At 46.5% G+C, this 20,027-nt stretch overlaps 1 pseudogene; it reads left to right on the forward strand.

The window, feature by feature from the left end:
* The first annotated feature begins 4,449 nt into the window (after nt 1–4,449).
* On the forward strand, nt 4,450–5,159 carry LOC123427209 (annotated as a pseudogene).
* Nucleotides 5,160–20,027: the final 14,868 nt, after the last annotated feature.

The following is a 20,027-nucleotide window of genomic DNA, read 5'->3' on the forward strand; positions in this document are numbered from 1 at the left end:
AGCTTCAAGAGGACATTGACTCATTTGAAGAAGAACCCAAGCCAAGGTTGAGTGGGTTCCTGATGTCGCTTGAACTACGTTATTATTTTTCCCAAAGAGGAAGGGCTGATGCAGCACAACAATGGTAAGTATTTCCCTCGATGATGAGACCAAGGTTATCGAACCATTAGGATAATCACGCAACACTACGTAGACAGCGCCTGCACACAAATAACAAACACTTGCATCTCGACGTAAGAGAGGAGTTGTCAATCCCTCACGGGTAAAAAGATAGATAGTTTGGATAAATACATCTCTCGTAAACGCGACATAAAAGAACTAACAAAAAAGTACAACATGGTATTTTTGTGTTTTTGATAATATAGATCTAAAATAGAAGTTGCAAATAAGGGAAAAGGAAAATAGCAATATGGATCTGAAAGTATATGATGATGAAATAGACCCGGGGGCCATAGATTTCACTAGTGGCTTCTCTCAAGAAAATAACAACGATGGATGAACAAATTACTGTTGGGCAATTGATAGAACACAAAATAATCATGACGATATCCAAGACAATGATCATGTATATATGCATGACATCCAAGATTAGTAGACCGACTCCTGCCTGCATCTAGTACTATTACTCCACACATCCACTGCTATCTAGCATGCATCTAGTGTATTAAGTTCATGGAAAATTGAGTAATGCAATGAGAACGATGGCATGATGTGACAAGATCTATTCATGTAGGAATAGACCCCATCTTTTTATCCTGAATAGCAACGATATATGCGTGCCTTGCTGCCCCTTCAGTCAGTGGGAAATGACACCGCAAGATCGAACCCATCACAAAGCACCTCTTCACATTGCAAGATAAATATCTCAAGTTGTCCAAACAAAACTCAAATACCAGAGAAGAAATATGAGGTTATAATAATCAAGATTGGATATAAAATTGAAGGCAAAATCAGATCATAAACTCATTGTTCATTGGATCCCAACAAACACACCACACAAAAGCATTACATCAAATAGATCTCCAAGAGACCATTGTATTGAGAAACATAGAGAGAAGAAGCCATCTAGCTACTGCCTACGGACCTGTAGGTCTAATATGAACTACTCATGAATATCCGGAGATGCACCAATGAGGATGATGAACCCCTTCGTGATTGTCTTCCTCTCCGGCGGAGTGCAGGAATAGGGCTCTAGATTGGATCTCGTGGTTCTGGAACTTGCGGCGTCTGGAATTGTTTTTTGTCGACTCTCCTAGGGTTTCTGGAATATTGTGAGGATTTATAGGGTGAAGAGGCGGTGCAGGAGACCACCGAGGAGGGCACCACCCACCTGGGCGCACTTGGGCCTCCTAGCGTGCCCAGGTGGTTGGTGCCCCCTTGGAGCCCCCCTTTGGTACTTATTTGGCCATTCTATGTCTTCCGGCCCAGAAAAATTCTCCAAAAAGTTTCGTTGCGTTTGGACTCTGTTTGGTACTGATTTCGTGCAAAGTAAAAAAAGGGAAAAAAGAGCAACTGACACTGGGCACTATGTCAATAGATTAGTCCCAAAAAATGATATAAAGTTGCTATGAAATGATTGTAAAACATCCAATAATGATAACATACCACCATGGAACAATAAAAAAACTATTAGATACGTTGGAGACGTATCAGCATCCCCAAGCTTAATTCTTGGTCATCCTCGAGTAGGTAAATGATAAAAACAATTTTTTTGATGTGGAATGCTGCCTATCATGTTCACCACATATTCATTTCTTTGTTGCATGGACATTTGGACTTTGATATGTTTCAAAGCAATAGTCTAGTTTTGACATGAAGACTTTAATACTCAATCATGTCAACAAGAAACCATATCTTTCAAAATATCAACACTAAAAAAATAATCCCTAGCCCATCATTCTCAATCATTGATCTATTCATGAAACACACTCGCATATTAGCTACACCCAATGCTCAATTACGATCACAGTGAAAAATGGAGACACAAAATAAAAATTGCATAAAGTAAATAGAAAGGCCCTTCGCAGAGGGAAGTAGGGATTTGTAGAGGTGTCAGAGCTCAAAGCAAAAAATTTGGAGATAAAACATTTTGGGAGGTATACTTTTCCCGTCAACAAGAACAACTTAGAGTTCCCCGTACTTTCCATGCTAGATACATCATAGGCGGTTCCCAAACAAAAAATAAAGTTTATTCCTTTTCCACCATTTCTTTCATATTCCAAGGCTAGCTCTATCCACGGGTACCGTCCATACCTACATTTTCAAAGAAATTTATTATTTGAGAACCTTTTTTTTATTTCGAGACTGGGCATCCTTATTACAGCCATACTCTCATGCAATGACAAGTGAATAAACACTCATATTGAGAACCACACATCTAGCATGAGAAAGCATAAGTCACCCTTCAACGCCTCATTAGCTAGTACGGACATACAAAATAGAAATTTATTTTGAAAATTAGAGATGGCACATACAAATTTCTTAGAGTGGCAAGGAGATACTGCATATAGGTAGGTATAGTGGACTCATATGGAAAAGATGGGTTTAAGGAGTTTGGATGCACAAGTAGTATTCCTACTTAATACAAGCGAAGGCTAGCCAAAGATTGGGAAGAATCCAACCAAGAAATGAAAAATCACGTAAACAAGCATTGAACACAACTAACACCGAATAATGCATCACAAGTAAGATGTAATTTTATTGCATAACTATTGACTTGCGTGCTTGCATAGGGAATCACAAACCTTAACATCAATATTTTTACTAAAGCATAATTACTCATCAACAAGACTCACATATCACTATCATCATATCTCAAAACTATTATAAGGAATCAAGTTTAATTTGTCCAATGATCTTCATGAAAGTATTTATGATATCCCTCTTGAATATCCATCACTTTGGGACTAGTTTCACATGTTGCTTTTGCTTTTGACAAGCTCAAATAATTTAAGTGAAGATCACGAGCATACAATTTTTCATCTCACAAAATAATCTAAGTGAAGCATGAGAGAGTTTCTTCAAAATTACTAACTCTCAAATAGATCTAAGTAAAGCATGAGAGCATTTATTCAAACATGGTAAAGCACACCGTGCTCAAAAAGATATAAGTGAAGCACTAGAGCAATTCCATAGCTCTAAAAGATTTAAGTGAAGCACACAAAGAAATTCTAACAAATCATATAATATTTTGGATCTCTCAAATAGGTGTGTCCAACAAGGATACAGATGACAAACGAAAAAGAAAAACAAGCAAAGACTCATATCATACAAGATGCTCTAAGCAAAACACATAATATGTGACGAAAAAATATAGTTTCAAGTAGAATACGGATGGTCGTTAGAAGAAAGAGGGGATACCACTCGGGGCATCCCCAAGCTTAGTTGCTTGATACTTCTTGAATATTGTCTTGGGGGTGCAGCAAGCATCCCCAAGATTAGGCATTTGCACTCCTTATTCCTTCATCCATCGTGATCTCACCCAAAACTTGAAAACTTCAATCACACAAAACTTAACAAAATTCTCGTGAGATCCATTAGTATAATAAAGAAAAAATTACTACCTTAAGGTATTGTTGCAAACTTATTTATATCTTAATATTAAATTATATCTACTGTATTCAAACTTTACCATGGCTTATACCATCCAATATAAGTCCTAGCTTCATCAAAGTAAGCACACATTGCAATGAAAACAACATCTGTCTTAAACAGAACAATCTATAGTAATATTTATTATAAACATACTTATGTCACTCTACAAATTCTGAAAAATTAGGAAAACATAAAGAACTTGTAGCAAAATGTTGTGTTAAAGTTTCAGCTCATTATCATGCACCAGTAAAAAATGAAAATTCGTGCGCTCGAGACTAAGTTTCTGTTTCAGATTAAGCATTGTTTCTATTCATCTTATGAATCATCCTAAAAGCCTTACTTGACACAAACACTAAATAAAACATAAAAAAGACAATCATAATAGTAGAATAATTGTGCAAACACTAAAAAATAGAAAGGACAAAATAATTTTTCTATTCATTGGGTTGCCTTCCAACAAGTGTTATCGTTTTATGCCCTACTAGGCATGATGATTTCACGTATGCTCGCATACAGGTAGAGAAGTGAAACATAAAGAGCGGATATTCATTTCGGCACTAGTATCCAGATGATCGTGAAATCTCGTCCGACCAGAATCGTCAAGATGTGCGTGAACCTGTGTATTTTCATTTGTAATTCGAGTGTATGCGTCTCACATCGTTGACAGCCCCCGCATCGCTCCGTCCCCAGGGGCGACACGGGCGGCGACCCCGACCAACAGGCCCCCTGCGCCCCCACCCTCCTCCTCAACTCGCCGTCCCTAGTGCCTCCCCCAAGCAAAGCTCGTGTGGAGCTGGCAGCGGCGGGGCCGGTACTTTTCTCCCGCGGCGGCATCCTTCATGAGTTGGGGATCTCATGGCGGCGGGCGGCGAGCAGAGGGCGACGGCCGGCGAGTCGTTGCGGCTCTTGCGTCGGCGTTTCGGGGTGAGGTGGGCGGCCTGGGAGGTGTGGGCTGCTCGGCTGTCGAGGAGCGGGCTCCGAGGCTCAGATCGGGGCGGTCCCGATCTGTCTGCTCAGGCAACGGGGCTGGACGTTGGGGTTTGCTTTGGGGCGGATGGTGCGCCGGCTGGTGGTTCGCGCAGAGGTGCACTGGAGTTTGTGCCCGATCTACGCTTCCTGGCTTTGGAGGTGGATCTGAGGTTTGACTATGCTTATGGCTCCTCTCTTGGCCCGACTGGGCTTTAGGGGCCATGGCGATGGTGGTCAGTGTGGTAGTGGTGGAGGTGGCGGCTCTAGAGGTCGTCCCGGTGGTAATAGTGTGATGCTCGTGTGCGAAGTGGTGCCGGTCTCAACACGAGGAATCCACCATGGTTATGCGTAGGCCGTGGAGCCCTTCCGATCTAATTGGTCTGGTCTCGCCATTGTTGAATACAAGCGGAGTCAAGGCTCGGTTTGCAGGTTTGCTTTGGCTTGGCTCCCTGCCCGGAGTCTATAGAGGTGGTGACATTTTAGGCTCTAGGCGAAAGCTTGTTTGTTCGACGGGGGTCGGTGCCGGCAATGTTGGCGCTAGCGGGCGTCCTTTTCCTCCTTGGAGGCATTGTCGAAGAGCTGCCTCTCACCACTGAGTCCTGGCTGGTTTGGATTGGAAGTGGCACTGGGGGTTGTTGGCTAGGCCAGACCATTCTCAGGGTTTGGTCGATGCCGAAGACGACGACGGTGTGAGTTGATGTTGCTTTCCTTCTTGAAGGCATCTTTGAAGATCTTGCTCACTATCATTTCGGACAGAGGTTGTGATCCGTGGAGGTGGTTTGTTCGTGGTGTATCGGTGGTTGTTTTTTTCTTTCTTTCTTTTCTTTTTAGTTCAATGGTTTTCGGCCTGGTTTTCCTTAGAAATTGGGCCACTCTGTATTTCTTTTCCCTCTTAATGAAATCGGCAGAGCACGTGCCATGCAAGTCTAAAAAAAGTGTATGCGTCTCGGTTGCATAGTGAAATGGACCAGGGTCTGATGCGCTTATTAGCATCGTTGCCGGTATCAAGCCGTTTGTGGAAATGACACACGTGAGTTGGACTAACGACACACCATATGTGTTGAGCAGGCTACCATTCTGTGCCGTGGTCAGAGCCTTCCCGTGGAAGCTTGGTCCTGGCCGGCAATAAATCCTACCCAACGACAGCGAGTCCGAGACTCACACTAGCAGCTCTGTAGAATCTTATGCTCAGACAGCAATGTCGATTTCATCACCGCATCCCAAGCTTGCAGGGCCAGCGAGTGCCTCCCTCCCATCCCATGTTTGAACTTTGGGGACGTGATTGATAGCTAATAATCTAGCGTGACAGATCGCGAGGACTGCTAGTATCTGAATGATTCTACAGCTGCAGGTGTAGTGTTTAGGTTCGTCAGTTTCGTGAGTTAGAGCTTTTCTCTCATTTATGTTAGACAGCGCCTGAATATGTGGTATGTGTGCTCCCGAGGCCTTAGATCACGGCACGAGCACGCCCTTGATCGTGGGATGGCATGATCCGGTAGAGGCGACAGCTCTTGATCCATTTTTCCTGTTCAACAAGTGAATAAGAAGGAAGAAATAGAAAAGCAGCAGATACTGCACTGCACAAAAACACCATCGTCTACCTCGAGCTTCAGTCACCATAGCCGGTAGCTTTCTTCGGTTCTAGGAGGCCTAAGTCTTGACAATTGGCATCAGAGCGAGGCGTCGATCTTGGGAATGGCAGGCCCAGACGATTCAGGTAGCAAGTTGCCGGCCACTCCGCGGGCACGGGTCTCCGATGGCAACAAGCTTGCTGTGGTAGAGAGGTCTACGGTGCGGATGGCTCAGGACACCGGCAGTGCGGCGTGGCCGCAGCTGACCCAGACCAACTACACCGACTGGGCCGTCCTGATGCAAGTCATGATGGAGGGACGACACCTATGGGACGCTGTGTAAATAGGCACGGCAGAGTAGAGAGATGATCGGCTTGCGCTCGAGGCGATCCGGCGCGGGGTGCCACCGGAGATGGCACCCACTCTCGCCGGCAAGGCCACGACAAAGGAGGCGTGTGATGCACTGAAGACGATGCATCTCGGCGTGGCGCGTGTCCGTGAGGCGAAGCTCGCGACCATCACCAAGCAGTACAACGACATCCGTTTCGCCGACGGCGAGATCATCCACGATTTCGCCATGCCGATCACAAACATGGTGGCCCAGATGGCGCAGCTCGGGGAAACCGTTCAGGAGAAACACATCGTCTGCAAGTTCCTCTCCGTCGTCCCAAAGAGGTACTCGCAAATCGCCCTATCAATTGAAACCCTCGTTGATCTGGACACGCTCTCCGTGGAAGAGCTCACCGGGCGACTGAGCGCTGCCGAGGAGAGGTACAACGTCGACTAGGTGGAGACAGGTGTTGGGCGTCTCCTGCTCACGGCGGAGGAGTGGAGCGCACGCCAGCAACAAAACAAGAACAAGGGATCCGGGGGGAGCAGCTCCGGGTCAGGCCGCGGCGATGGACGCCGTGGGCGAGGCCGCGGACGTGGTGGCGGACGCGGCTCCAACAGCCGCGCAAAGCCCACAGACAAGTGTCGTCAATTCAACAAGTACGGGCACTGCGCACGCGAGTGCAGGACGCGACTTCGCGAGGAGCGCGCGCAGGCGAACCTCGCTGAACAAGGTGGGCAAGCCGGAGGCAGGCACGCTGGCGACTCGACGCTTCTGATGGCGGTGATCGCCACGCCCCCGACGGAGATCACGGGGGAGCGCGTCATGCTCAACGAAGAGCGTGCAGACGCGAACCTGGGCGCCGAGGAGGCGCCGTGCGACGGTTGCTGGTTCTTGGACACTAGGGTGTCCAACCACATGACCGACAATCGATCCACGTTCACGGGGCTGGACGAGGGCGTCACGGGTAGCGTCAGGTTCGGAGACGGCTCCAGCATGGCCATTCGGGGCCGCGACACGGTCACGTTTACCGTGCGCAGCGGTGACCACCGTGCCCTCACCGACGTCTACTACATCCCCCGTCTCAAGACGAGCATCATCAGCCTCGGACAACTGGACGAGCATGGCTGCACCACAAAGATCCACAACGACGTCCTGACGCTCTACGATCGCTGTCAGAATGAGCTGGCTGAGGTACGCCGAAATGGCAGACGCCTGTATGTTGTGCACCTGGATATTGCGCACCTTGTTTGTCTGGCAGCACACGGCGGCGACGAGGCGTGGAAGTGGCATGGCAGGTTTGGCCACCTCCACTTTGACACGCTCCGGCGCATGGGGCGTGCTGACATTGTGCGCGGGTTGCCGCTTGTGGAGCACGCAGAGCAGATCTGTGACGCTTGCCTGGTGGGGAAGCAACGAAGTGCTCCCTTCCCCTCTCAGGCGCGATACCGAGTGATTAGGCCGCTCGAGTTGGTTCACGCCGACCTCTGCGGGCCCATCGCTCCGGCCACTCCCAGCCGCAAGCGTTATTTCATGCTCATCGTCAATGATCACAGCCGCTATATGTGGGCAATGATGCTGACGGCAAAGGATGCTGCCGTGGCCAGCATCAAACACTTCGTCGCCGCGGCTGAGGTAGAGCAGGGGGCAGGACTGCGCGCGTTCCGAACAGATCGGGGCGGCGAGTTCACCTCCAGCGCGCTGGGAGAATACTTCGCAGACCAAGGCATGGAGAGGCACCTAATGGTGCCTTACTCGCCGCAGCAGAACGGCGTGGTGGAACGGCGAATCCAAACCGTCGTGGGCATGGTGAGAAGCATTCTCAAGGCGAAGAATATGCTGAGCTACTTCTGGGGCAGGCCGTGGCGACTCCGGTGTTCATCCTGAATAGATCTTACACCCGCTGCGTCGACGACAAAACCCCGTACGAGGCTTGGTACGGCAAGAAACCGGCCGTGCACTTCCTGCGTGTTTTCGGCTGCATAGCCTACATCAAGAACACGCGGCCAGGGCTGAAAAATCTCGACGATCGCAGCACGAAGATGGTTTTCATCGGCTATGAGGCGGCCTCAAAGGCGTATAGGGTGTACGACCCGCTCACCAAGCGCGTGTACGCCTCACAAGACGTGGTGTTCGACGAGGGCGCGAGCTGGGACTGGAGCACAGCCGAGCACACGGAGAAGCCGCTCGTCGTCCACCATGAACTCCCTCCCACCACTGGAGGGTGGAGCGAGCACACTGGTAGCAGGCGAGCCGAGCAAGCACCAAGGAGGTGATCACGACACCGCACTGGGTTCACCAGCCACGCCCAACAGCGGGACCATGGTTGCTTCTCTCGCCACACCCCAGAGCGTGGCCACGGTTGGCTCTCCGGAAACACCGCGGACCAGCGTGTCCTCGGATCGGTCGGGCGGAAGGACGCCCCCGGAGGTGGCTCCAGAGGCGGTGGAGTTTGTCACACCACCCGTGACGCAGCATGATTCGTTCGACGCGACTGACGATCCGTTCGCGGGGCATCGCTTCCGCCGCCTTGCGGACGTGTACGACGGCCCAGCCAAGCCGACTGTGCTGACAGAGCGTCTCTTACTGGCCGAAGGGCAGCCGGCTACCTTTGCCGAAGCTGCATCCCAGGAGAGCTGGCGGAGCGCAATGCTGGAGGAGCTGGCATCCATCAAAGAGAACGGCACCTGGACGCTCACCGATCTACCTGCAGGTCATACAGTCATCGGCCTCAAATGGGTGTTTAAGCTGAAAAAGGACGCTTCTGGCGCCATCGTCAAGCACAAAGCAGGACTTGTCGCAAGGGGATTCGTACAGAAGGAAGGCGTGGACTACGACGACGCGTTCGCGCCCGTGGCGAGGCTGGACTCGGTATGCGTCATGGTGGCCACGGCTGCAGAACGCGGCTGGGAGCTGCACCACCTCGACGTCAAGTCGGCGTTCCTCAACGGGGATCTCAAGGAAGAAGCCTACGTCACCAACCACCAGGCTTCGCGTGGAGAGGCGAGGAGCGCAAGGTATTCCGCCTTCACAAGGCACTATATGGACTACGGCAGGCGCCACGATCTTGGAACGCCAAGCTTGATTGCACCATGCAACAACTTGGGTTTGCAAGCTGTCCGTCAGAGCACGCCATGTACGCGCACGGAAAGGGGCAAGCGCGGCTTCTGGTTGGCATCTACGTCGACGATCTCGTCGTCACCGGAGCTGACGCCGAGGAGATCTGAAACTTCAAGAAGGAGATGATGCCCAGGTTTCGCATGAGTGATCTCGGCCTACTTAGTTTTTACCTCGGCCTAGAAGTGAAGCAGGGAGCTGGAGACATCACCCTGTCGCAGGCGGCGTACACTGGAGAGCTGCTGGAGCAAGCGGGCATGGCGGACTGCAACCCGACGAGCGTGTCCATGGAGTCGCGTCTCAAACTAAGCAAGGAGGGGCCAGAACCGTGTGTGGACGCTACGGATTACAGAAGCATCATCGGTGGTCTCCGCTACCTCACCCACACGCGGCCAGATATTGCCTCCGCGGTAGGCTATCTGAGTCGGTTCATCGAGGTGCCAAACACGGCGCATCTGGCCGCCGTCAAGCATCTTCTTCGCTACATCCCCGACACTCGCATGTACGGGTGTAAGTACATCAAGGGAGGAAATAGAGGCTTGATTGGGTACAACGACTCGGACATGGCCGTCGACATTGATGATCGCAACAGCACATCCGACAACTTCTTCTTCCTCGGGGGAGCTCCAATCACCTGGCAATCGCAGAAACAAGAGATCGTCGCGCTGTCCTCGTGCGAAGCCGAGTACGTGGCCGGAACGACTGCGGCATGCGAGGGCATTTGGTTGAGCAGGCTCTTGGGAGATCTGCTGGTGGAGGAGGTCGACGCCATCACCATCTTCATCGTCAACAAGTCGGCCATCCAGCTGTGCAAGAATCCTGTCTTCCACGACTGGAGCGAGCACATTGATGTCTGATACCACTTCATCCCAAGGTGCGTGGAGGAGGGAAGAATCAAAGTCGAAAAAATCTCTACCGACGATCAGCTCGCAGACATCTTCACAAAGTCAGTCGGGCGCACGCGGTTCCTGGAGCTGCGCTCACGCATCGGCACGGTTGAGGTTTAGATAGTTCGTCACGACTAGATAGGGGGAGATTGATAGCTAATAATCTAGCGTGATAGATCGCCAGGGCTGCTAGTATCTGAATGATTCTACATCTGCAGGTGTAGTGTTTAGGTTCGTCAGTTTCATCAGTTAGAGGTTTTCTCTCGTTTCTGTTAGACAGGTCCTGAAGACGCGGTATGTGCACTCCCGAGGTCTTAGATCATGGCACGAGCATGCCCTTGATCGTGGGATGGCACGATCCGGTGAAGGGGGCAGCTCTTGATCCGTTTTCCCGTTCAATAAGTCAATAAGAAGGAAGAAACAGAAAAGCAGCAGATACTGCGCAGCACAAAAACACCATCGTCGACCTCGAGCTTCAGTCGCCATAGCCGGTAGCTTTCTTCGGTTCTAGGAGGCACAAGTGCTGAGAGTGATCATCTCAATCTTATGCGGTGCTGGTGGATCGAGGCCAGGAGAGCGTTTCTATAAGTGTCGTCTTCGTGATGTGTGAGTACTCTGTATTTTCCCAAATCCCTACAAGAATTTTTGGTCTGTGCAAAATCCGAAGTTCTCATACATGGTTATGGGATGTGCTGAAGCAGGTGGGAAGGTGCAGCTTCTACAGTGGTAGGAGAACTATGCGGCCGTGCTCACACGTACGCTCGATGCCGACAGCCATGTGCCCGGTGTGCAGCAGCGCCGATCTGGACGGACTGGCCTAGCAGCAAGCCACCAGGGTGCTCTCCTCTCCTGCAAATGTTGTAAACCAGGGCTCTTTGCCGGATATGCTGAAGCTACTCATCATCGTCTACGCGCCAGGAATACAAATCCATCACAAAATGCAGCTTGGATTAGTGGCATCGCAGTGCAGTAAGGAATAGATATCAATGGCTCACCCGTCGACCGGGTCGAGCGGGAACTCCATGCTCCAGTCCGCTGCCGCCAGCGAAGTCAAGTTGCACGTGTGGATCGAGATTAGCAGATATGTCACCCCCTCGCCGCCTACCTTAGAACACGTACGAGACAGTTCTTATATTTGACTAACGCAATAACAGATGCTGGTTGTAATGGGTAGTATCATATATTAGTATCATGCATATGATACTAGTCTATGATACCACATCTGTACGTAATACATAGTATCATATGTTAGTATTATAGGTTAGTTCATTTATTGTCATGCAAGACACATAGTAGCACATCATTTAATATGATACGGTATCATAATATGATACAGTATCGTAATATGATACTTAACCCGCTCTTTCTTCATTTAATTATATGCTACCTCATAAAAAATGCTTAGTTGACATGCGTGATACTACCTATGATACTCCCATTACAGGCAGCCTGAAAGTGTTGGACGGTAGGGACGGGAAAAGGAGAAGACATCGAATGCCAACACCAGGTGCCTGGCCCACTATCTGCACAAAACCATTGACGGCGACAGCAAAACGGACGTTTCCTGCATGCTAACGATGCCAAAACGGACGTTTCCTGCATGCTAACGGACGGGAAAAGGAGAAGCCGCCCGCCTCGCATGCCACTATTTATGTGTATATGTAAGTACACGAACGGTCCATCTGTTTTCTGCCCTCGTATAGCCACGGAAAGCGTGACTTTCCCACATCCATAGGAAAAGTTGTACGTTCGTTATAACATATTCATCTTGACACCAGAGCCAAAACTCCATGTCCCATAAAAAGAGCATCATGAATCACATGTCACAAATATTTAGGTCTAACCCACTTCCTATTATAGGATTTTGTGAGCAAACAAATTATAAAAACAACAATCAATTAGCATAGGGAGGCAAAACAAGTATAACTTCAAAATTTCCAACACATAGAGAATAAACTTGATATTATTGCAATATGTAAAAGCATATGTTCCTCTCTCATAGTATATTTCAGTAGCATCGTGAAAAATTCAACAATATAACTATCACATAAAACATTATTTTCATGATCCACATGCATAAAAGTCTTATAATTTTCTAAGGTAGTGGGATTAACATTAACTAAAGTCATGACCTCTCCAATCCCACTTTTATCAAAAAATTCATAAGATTGAACACTCTCTAAATATGCGGGATTCTTTTTAACCATAGTTGACAATCTTCCAAACCCACTTTTGATACTATTGCAAACCTTATTATCAATAACATATTTATCGTGAGGATTAAATAAATTTTTAAGATCATAAGAAGCGTCACCCCAATCATGATCATTACAATGAGTAGTGGACATGACAAAATTATGATCCCCAAGCTTGTAGTTTTGCATATCATTAACATAACTGACGTTAATAGAACTTGTAGTAACATCATTGTAAGCATGCTTTTCAATCAACGAGCTATCACGAATCACTTTATAAATTTCTTCTTCCAATAATTCATCAAAAATTTCAGATTCATGATTTTAAAACAAAACTTCATAGAGATAATAAAGTGCACTCAACTCAATAGCAATTGGTTCATCATAATTTGTCCTTTTGAAAAGATTAGCAAGTGGATTAGGATCCATATCAATAGATTTTTAGCAAGCAAAGATGCAAGCAAATAGAAGGCACATGGCAAGACAAGCAAAGATAACAAACAAGCAAAGAGGAAAACGGAAAAGAGGGTGAATAAAACGACAATTTTTTGTGAAGTGAGGGAGATGAAAATGAGAGGAAAAAGGCAAAAAAATGTAAATTGCAAGGAGATGAGATTTGAGATTAGGAACCTGATAATGTTGATGATATCTCCCCGGCAAAAGCGCCAAATATTCCTTTTGATGTCGCTTGAAGTACGTAGGTAATTTCCCCAAAGAGGAAGGGATGATGCAGCACATCAACGGTAAATATTTCCCTCGGTGATGAAACCAAGGTTAACGAACCAGTAGGAGAATCACGCAACACTATGTAGACAACGCCTGCACACAAATAAGAAACACTTGCAACCCAACGTAAGAGAGCGGTTGTCAATCCCTCACGGGTAAAAAGATAGATAGATTGATGATAGTTTGGACAAATAGATCTTTCGTAAATGCGAAATAAAAGAAGGAACAAAATAGTGAAGCAAGGTATTTTTGTGTTTTTGATAATATAGATCTAAAAAATAGTTGCAAATGAAGGAAAAGGAAATAGCAATATGGATACATGATGATGAAATAGACCCGGGGCCCGTAGATTTCACTAGTGGCTTCTCTCAAGAAAATAGCAACGGTGGGTGAACAAATCACTGTTGGGCAATTGATAGAACAACAAATAATCATGACGATATCCAAGACAATGATCATGTATATAGGCATCACGTCCAAGATTAGTAGACCAACTCCCTCCTACATCTACTACTATTACTCCAAAATCGACCGCAATCCAGCATGCATCTAGTGTATTAAGTTCATGGAAAAACGGAGTAATGCAATAAGAACCATGACATGATGTAGACAAGATCTATTCATGTAGGAATAGATCCCATCATTTTATCCATAATAGCAATGATACATGCATGCCTTGCCACCCCTTCCATCACTCGAAAAGGACACCACAAGATTGAACCCATCACAAAGCACCTTTTCACATTGCAAGATAAATAAATCAAGTTGGCCAAACAAAACCCAAATATCGGAGAAGAAATACGAGGCTATAATAATGAATATTGGATATAAAATTCAAGGCAAAATCTGATCATAAACTCATTGTTCATTAGATCCCAACAAACACACCGCACAAAAGAATTACATTAAGTAGATCTCCAAGAGACAATTGTATTGAGAAACATAGAGAGAAGAAGCCATCTAGCTACTGCCTAGGGACCGGTAGGTCTGATATGAACTACTCATGCATCATCGGAGAGGCACAAATGAGGATGATGAACCCCTCCGTGATCGTGTTCCCCTCGGGCGAAGTGTCGGAATAGGGCTCTAGATTGGATCTTGTGGATGTGGAACCTGCGGCGGCTGGAATTGTTTTCATCAACTCTCCTAGTGTTTTTGGAATATTTGGGGATTTATAGGGCGAGGAGGCGGTGTAGGAGTCCACCGAGGAGGGCACCACCCGCTAGGGCGCACCTGAGTCTCCTAGCGCGCCCAGGTGACCGGTGCTCCCCTCGGAGCCCCCCTTTGGTACTTATTTGGCCCATCCTGTGTCTTGTGCTACAGAAAAATTCTCCAAGAAGTTTCTTTGTGTTTGGAATCCATTTGGTACTGATTTCATATGAAGTAAAAACAAGTAAAAACAGCAATTGGCACTGGGCACTATGTCAATAGGTTACTCCCAAAAAATGATATAAAGCTGCTATTAAATTATTGTACAACATCCAAGAATGAGAACATAACAGCATGGAACAATAAAAAATTATAGATACGTTGGAGATATATCAGTTCCCAAGGACACTTCTAGCACTACCTCATCTAGTGCTACCACAATTCCTAGGATCCCCTTCAAGGTGATGTGGGTCCCCAAGAGGAAGAACTAGAAAGTTCTTGAGGGGTGACTCCGCTAATTAAATCTACTCTTATTCATTTTAGAAAGAACTATATGCAGTCAACCTCAACCATATGCATTAGTGCAAGGAGTCACACATTCCCTCAAAGGTGAGCAATGGACAAGGTAATTAATGCATTTTTGGACATCACCTCCCATGTATTTCACTCAATGTCCATAGATATTCTTGTGTTTGTTCCTTTTGCTTTGGTACTAACCCATGTAGGTGAGAAGAGTAAGTAACAACAAGAATTGCTCCCAACTCAAGATGAACTTCATCAACAATGAGCGACCACCACTACTTCACCTACTTGAAGTCTTGTATGACAAAACCGAAGGTTAGTTGATCCCTCTTAGGGGGGATGTCACATCTAGGGGAGATTTACTCTAAGACTTGAGTACAAGCATCTCCTAAATAATGTGAATACATTAACGCTTTATGTAAAAGTGGTAACCCCACTTGTTCTTAATCGATGAGTATGAACTATGATCATGTATTCTTACTTGGTTCCTAAGTCAATATACTCATGTATAGATGACTTCGTTATCGCCAAAGTGCTTGATAGATGCTAGAGTGTTTGTGCATGTTCATCATGTTGCATTTGACATCTTATTATGTGAGCATGTTGGTATGCATATTTTTGCTCATTCGAGGATATTCAGTTGTTGTTATTTGGCTTCCAATTTTATCTGGCCAATTGGATATACAAGAATGCCTAAGTACCCTCCTCTATCTACCTATGATTTCTCGTCTGAAATTCTATTCATGCTACACCACGAAATTTGAGCAACCACTTTAGAGACACTCTGTGTGAGAAGCACTCGGATATCCGTCTCGACAAGGGCTGAATTCTAAAACCTCCCAAAGTGCATCTCGGTGTGACCAACCTAAATATCTCGGTCCCACGGAAGCCTAGGGTTGATCCGTTTTATTCATCTCGGTACCACCAAGTTTGGCATTTTGGTCTCACCGAGTTTCCGAGTTAGTGGACAGTTATGGAACTCGGTGGCACCGAGAATCACAACTCGGTGTCACCGACAGTGTGGGGATATATATATATATATATATATATATATATATATATATATATATATATATATATATATATATATATATATATATATATATATCCGTGCACCTGAATCTTGAAAAACGTCTTTCAAATGTCGCCACGCCACACCCCTTGCCTCCCTGCCATAGTTTGCGGACATCAAACTTGATCCTCCCATGCGCCCTTGCCATTAGTGTCCTCGCCACCGACGGAATCTTCACCGCCGTTGCCGCCGTAGCGGACCCAAACCAAGTTAGGGTATGGATTTGATCACATTTTGCGCTCCCCATATCATTCTTGCGCAAATTAAGTTCTACCTAGTTCAATCCATGATTGCCAATATATTATCCAGAAGAAAAATCACTTAGAATAGGGAGCAATGAATATTTTAGGTTTAACAGTACGCTAGATTAAATCTCGGTGTCATCGAGTTGAAAATGTCAGTAGTACTGATTTATATTTTAGGGTTGCTCAGAATGGTCTCGGTGGAACCAAGTTCTTCTTTTCGGTGAAACCGAGAAGACGTGCCAAGTTTTTGTGAAGGAGATCCTGTGTCTTGGTGGCTCCGAAATTTTTAACTCGGTGGAACCGAAATCCAAGTTTGTGGAAAGTTAAAACTAAAATTTTCAGAATTCTAATTTGACAAAACTTCTGCAATTTTGTGATGCTTATCTTTTCTAGCTCTCCTATATCTTTTCAGAGGGTCAGCCAGTTTGTGTGCCAGCTTGTCTGTTTGGTTTGCAAGATGTTAGGTTCCGATGACAGGCAGAACAAATTCAGTGAGCCCCATACTGAGGATGATTCAGGCACTAGTCGTGAGAGGTCCCGTTCTGATCCACATACTCCCATCTCCCATGGCATCCGAAGGCAGCTATCAAGTCCAGGTAGAAGCTGAATTCTGATGAAGAAGATCCTGATTTTGTTCGTGAAGTTCTTGCTCCCCAGAAGCAGAAAGAGAAGGCTGCTATTAGGAAGGTAGTAAGGATGGAGTACACCAATCCTTGTGAGGTTAATCTTACTAAGAAGCCACATGTGAAGAGATCCAGGAAGAGGGTGATTCATGTCATTGGTAAACAAACCTCCATCTATGAAGATCCAGCAAAAACTGCTCATGCTCATGATGAGGAGGAAGAGATACCAGCTAAGGCCCCTCCTCTAAAGAAGAAGAAGCTAATGGCTGATGCCATACCCAAGAAATCTGCTCCAAAGCCTCCAGGCCCTAAGAAGAGTGTAGCTTCCAAGACGACTACAAAGGACATACTTATTGTTGGTGAACGTTGCATGGGAAACAAAATATTTCCTATGCACACGAAGACCTATCATGGTGATGTCCATCTACGAGAGGAGATTTGGATCTACGTACCCTTGTAGATCGCACAACAAGAAGCATTAAGAAACGTGGTTGATGTAGTGGAACGTCTTCACGTCCCTCGAACCGTCCCACGAACCGTCCCATGATCCGTCCTAATCTAGTGTTGAACGGACGGCACCTCCGCGTTCAGCACACGTACAGCTCGATGATGATCTCGGCCTTCTTGATCCAGCAAGCAAGACAGAGAAGTAGATGAGTTCTCCGATAGCGTGATGGCGCTTCGGTGGTGGTGATGATCTACTCCTGCAGGGCTCCGCCCGAGCTCTGTAGAAATCCGATCTAGAGGTGAAACTGTGTGGTTTAGGCAAGAGTTGCACGTGGCAAAGTCATGTCTCAAAAAGCCCTAAACCTCCACTATATATAGGAGGGAGGGGGAGGGTATAGCCTTGAGGTACAAGGCCCTCAAGGGTGCGCCGGCGCTAGGAGGAGGGGGACTCCTCCTCCAATTCGGTTTGGGAAGGAGGAGTCCTCCTCTTCCTTCCCACCTCCCTCTTTCCTTTTTCTTTTTCTTTTCTTTTGGTATTTTCTTTTATTTGGTGCCATGGGCTCCTTGGGCTGACTCCACCAGCCCACTAAGGACTTGTGGCGCCACCCTAGGGCCTTGGGCGCACTCCTGGGTGAGTGGGCCCCTCCCGGTGAACTCCCGAAACCCATTTGTCACTCCCGGTACACTGCCGGAATTGCCCGAAAGTTACCGGTAACCAAATGAAACTATCCTATATATCAATCTTTGTTTCCGGACCATTTAGGAAACCCTCGTGACATCGTGATCTCACCCGGGACTCCGAACAACATTCGGTAACCACACATATAACTCAACTATACTAAAACATCATCGAACCTTAAGTGTGCAGGCCCTATGGGTTCGAGAACTATGTAGTCATGACCCGAGGCACTCCTCGGTAAATATCCAATGGCGGGACCTGGATTCCCAAATTGGATCCTACATATTCTCCGAAGATCTTATCAGTTGAACCTTAGTGTCAAGGATTCATATAATCCCGTATGTCATTCCCTTTGTCCTTCGGTATGTTACTTGCCCGATATTCGATCGTCGGTATCCGCATACCTATTTCAGTCTCTTTACCGGCAAGTCACTTTACTCGTTCCGTAATACAAGATCCCGTAACTTACACTTAGTCACATTGCTTGCAACGCTTCTGTGTGATGTTGTATTACCGAGTGGGCCCCGAGATACCTCTCTGTCACACAAAGTGACAAATTCCAGTGTTGATCCACACTAACTCAACGGACACCTTCGGAGATACCTGTGACGTTTGATGCACACCTTTATAGTCACCCAGTTACGTTGTGACGTTTGATGCACACAAGGTATTCCTCCGGTGCTAGTGAGTTATATGATCTGATGGTCATAGGAACAAATACTTAACACGTAGAAAACAATTGCAATAAAACAACACGATCAATATTCTACGTTCATAGTTGGGGTCTAGTCCATCACATGATTCTCCTAATGATGTGATCTAGTTATCAAGTAGCAACACATGCACATAGTCATAAAACCTGGACAATCCTTGATCAACTGGCTAGCCAACTAGAGGCTTGCTAGGGACATTGTTTTGTCTATGTATCCACACATGTATCTATGTTTTCATTCAATACAATTATAGCATGGATAATAAACGATTATCTTTAAACAGGAAATATAATAATAAGTATTTATCATTGCCTCTAGGGCATATTTCCAACAGTCTCCCACTTGCACTAGAGTCAATAATCTAGTCCTCACATCGCCATGCGATTTACGTTGTAATAAATCTAACTCCCATACAGTTCTGGTGTTTATCATGTTTTGCCCGTGGAAGAGGTTTAGTCAGCGGGTCTGCTATATTCAGATCCGTGTGCACTTTGCAAATATCCACGTCCTCTCCTTCGACATAGTCGCGGATGAGGTTGAAGCGTTGTTTGATGTGTCTGGTCTTCTTGTGAAACCTTGGTTCCTTTGCTAGAGCAATGGCACCAGTGTTGTCACAGAAGAAAGTTATTGGATTTAGTGCGCTCGGTACAACTCCAAGATCCGTCATGAACTGCTTCATCCAGACACCCTCCTTTGTTGCCTCTGAGGCAACCATGTATCCGCTTCAGATGTAGAATTTGCTACGACGCTTTGCTTGGAACTGCACCAGCTTATTGCACCCCTATTAAGAATAAATACGTATCCAGTTTGTGACTTAGAGTCATCCGGATTGGTGTCAAAACTTGCGTCGATGTAACCTTTTACGACAAGCTCTTCGTCACCTCCATAAACGAGAAACATTTCCTTAGTCCTTTTCAGGTACTTCAGAATATTCTTGACCGCCGTCTAGTGATCCACTCCTGGATTCCTCTAAAACCTGCCTGCCATACTTGTGGCCAAGTTGACGTCTCGTCTAGTGCACAACATTGCATACATGACAGAACCTACGGCTGATGCATAGGGGACGGAACTCATTTGTTCTCTATCTTTTGTAGTTGCCGGGCACTGAGTCTTACTCAATTTAATACCTTGTAACACTGGCAAGAACCCTTTCTTGTACTGATCCATTTTCAACTTCTTCAAAACTT

Source organism: Hordeum vulgare, chromosome 2H, assembly GCF_904849725.1.
Source record: "Hordeum vulgare subsp. vulgare chromosome 2H, MorexV3_pseudomolecules_assembly, whole genome shotgun sequence".
Lineage (NCBI taxonomy): Eukaryota > Viridiplantae > Streptophyta > Magnoliopsida > Poales > Poaceae > Hordeum > Hordeum vulgare.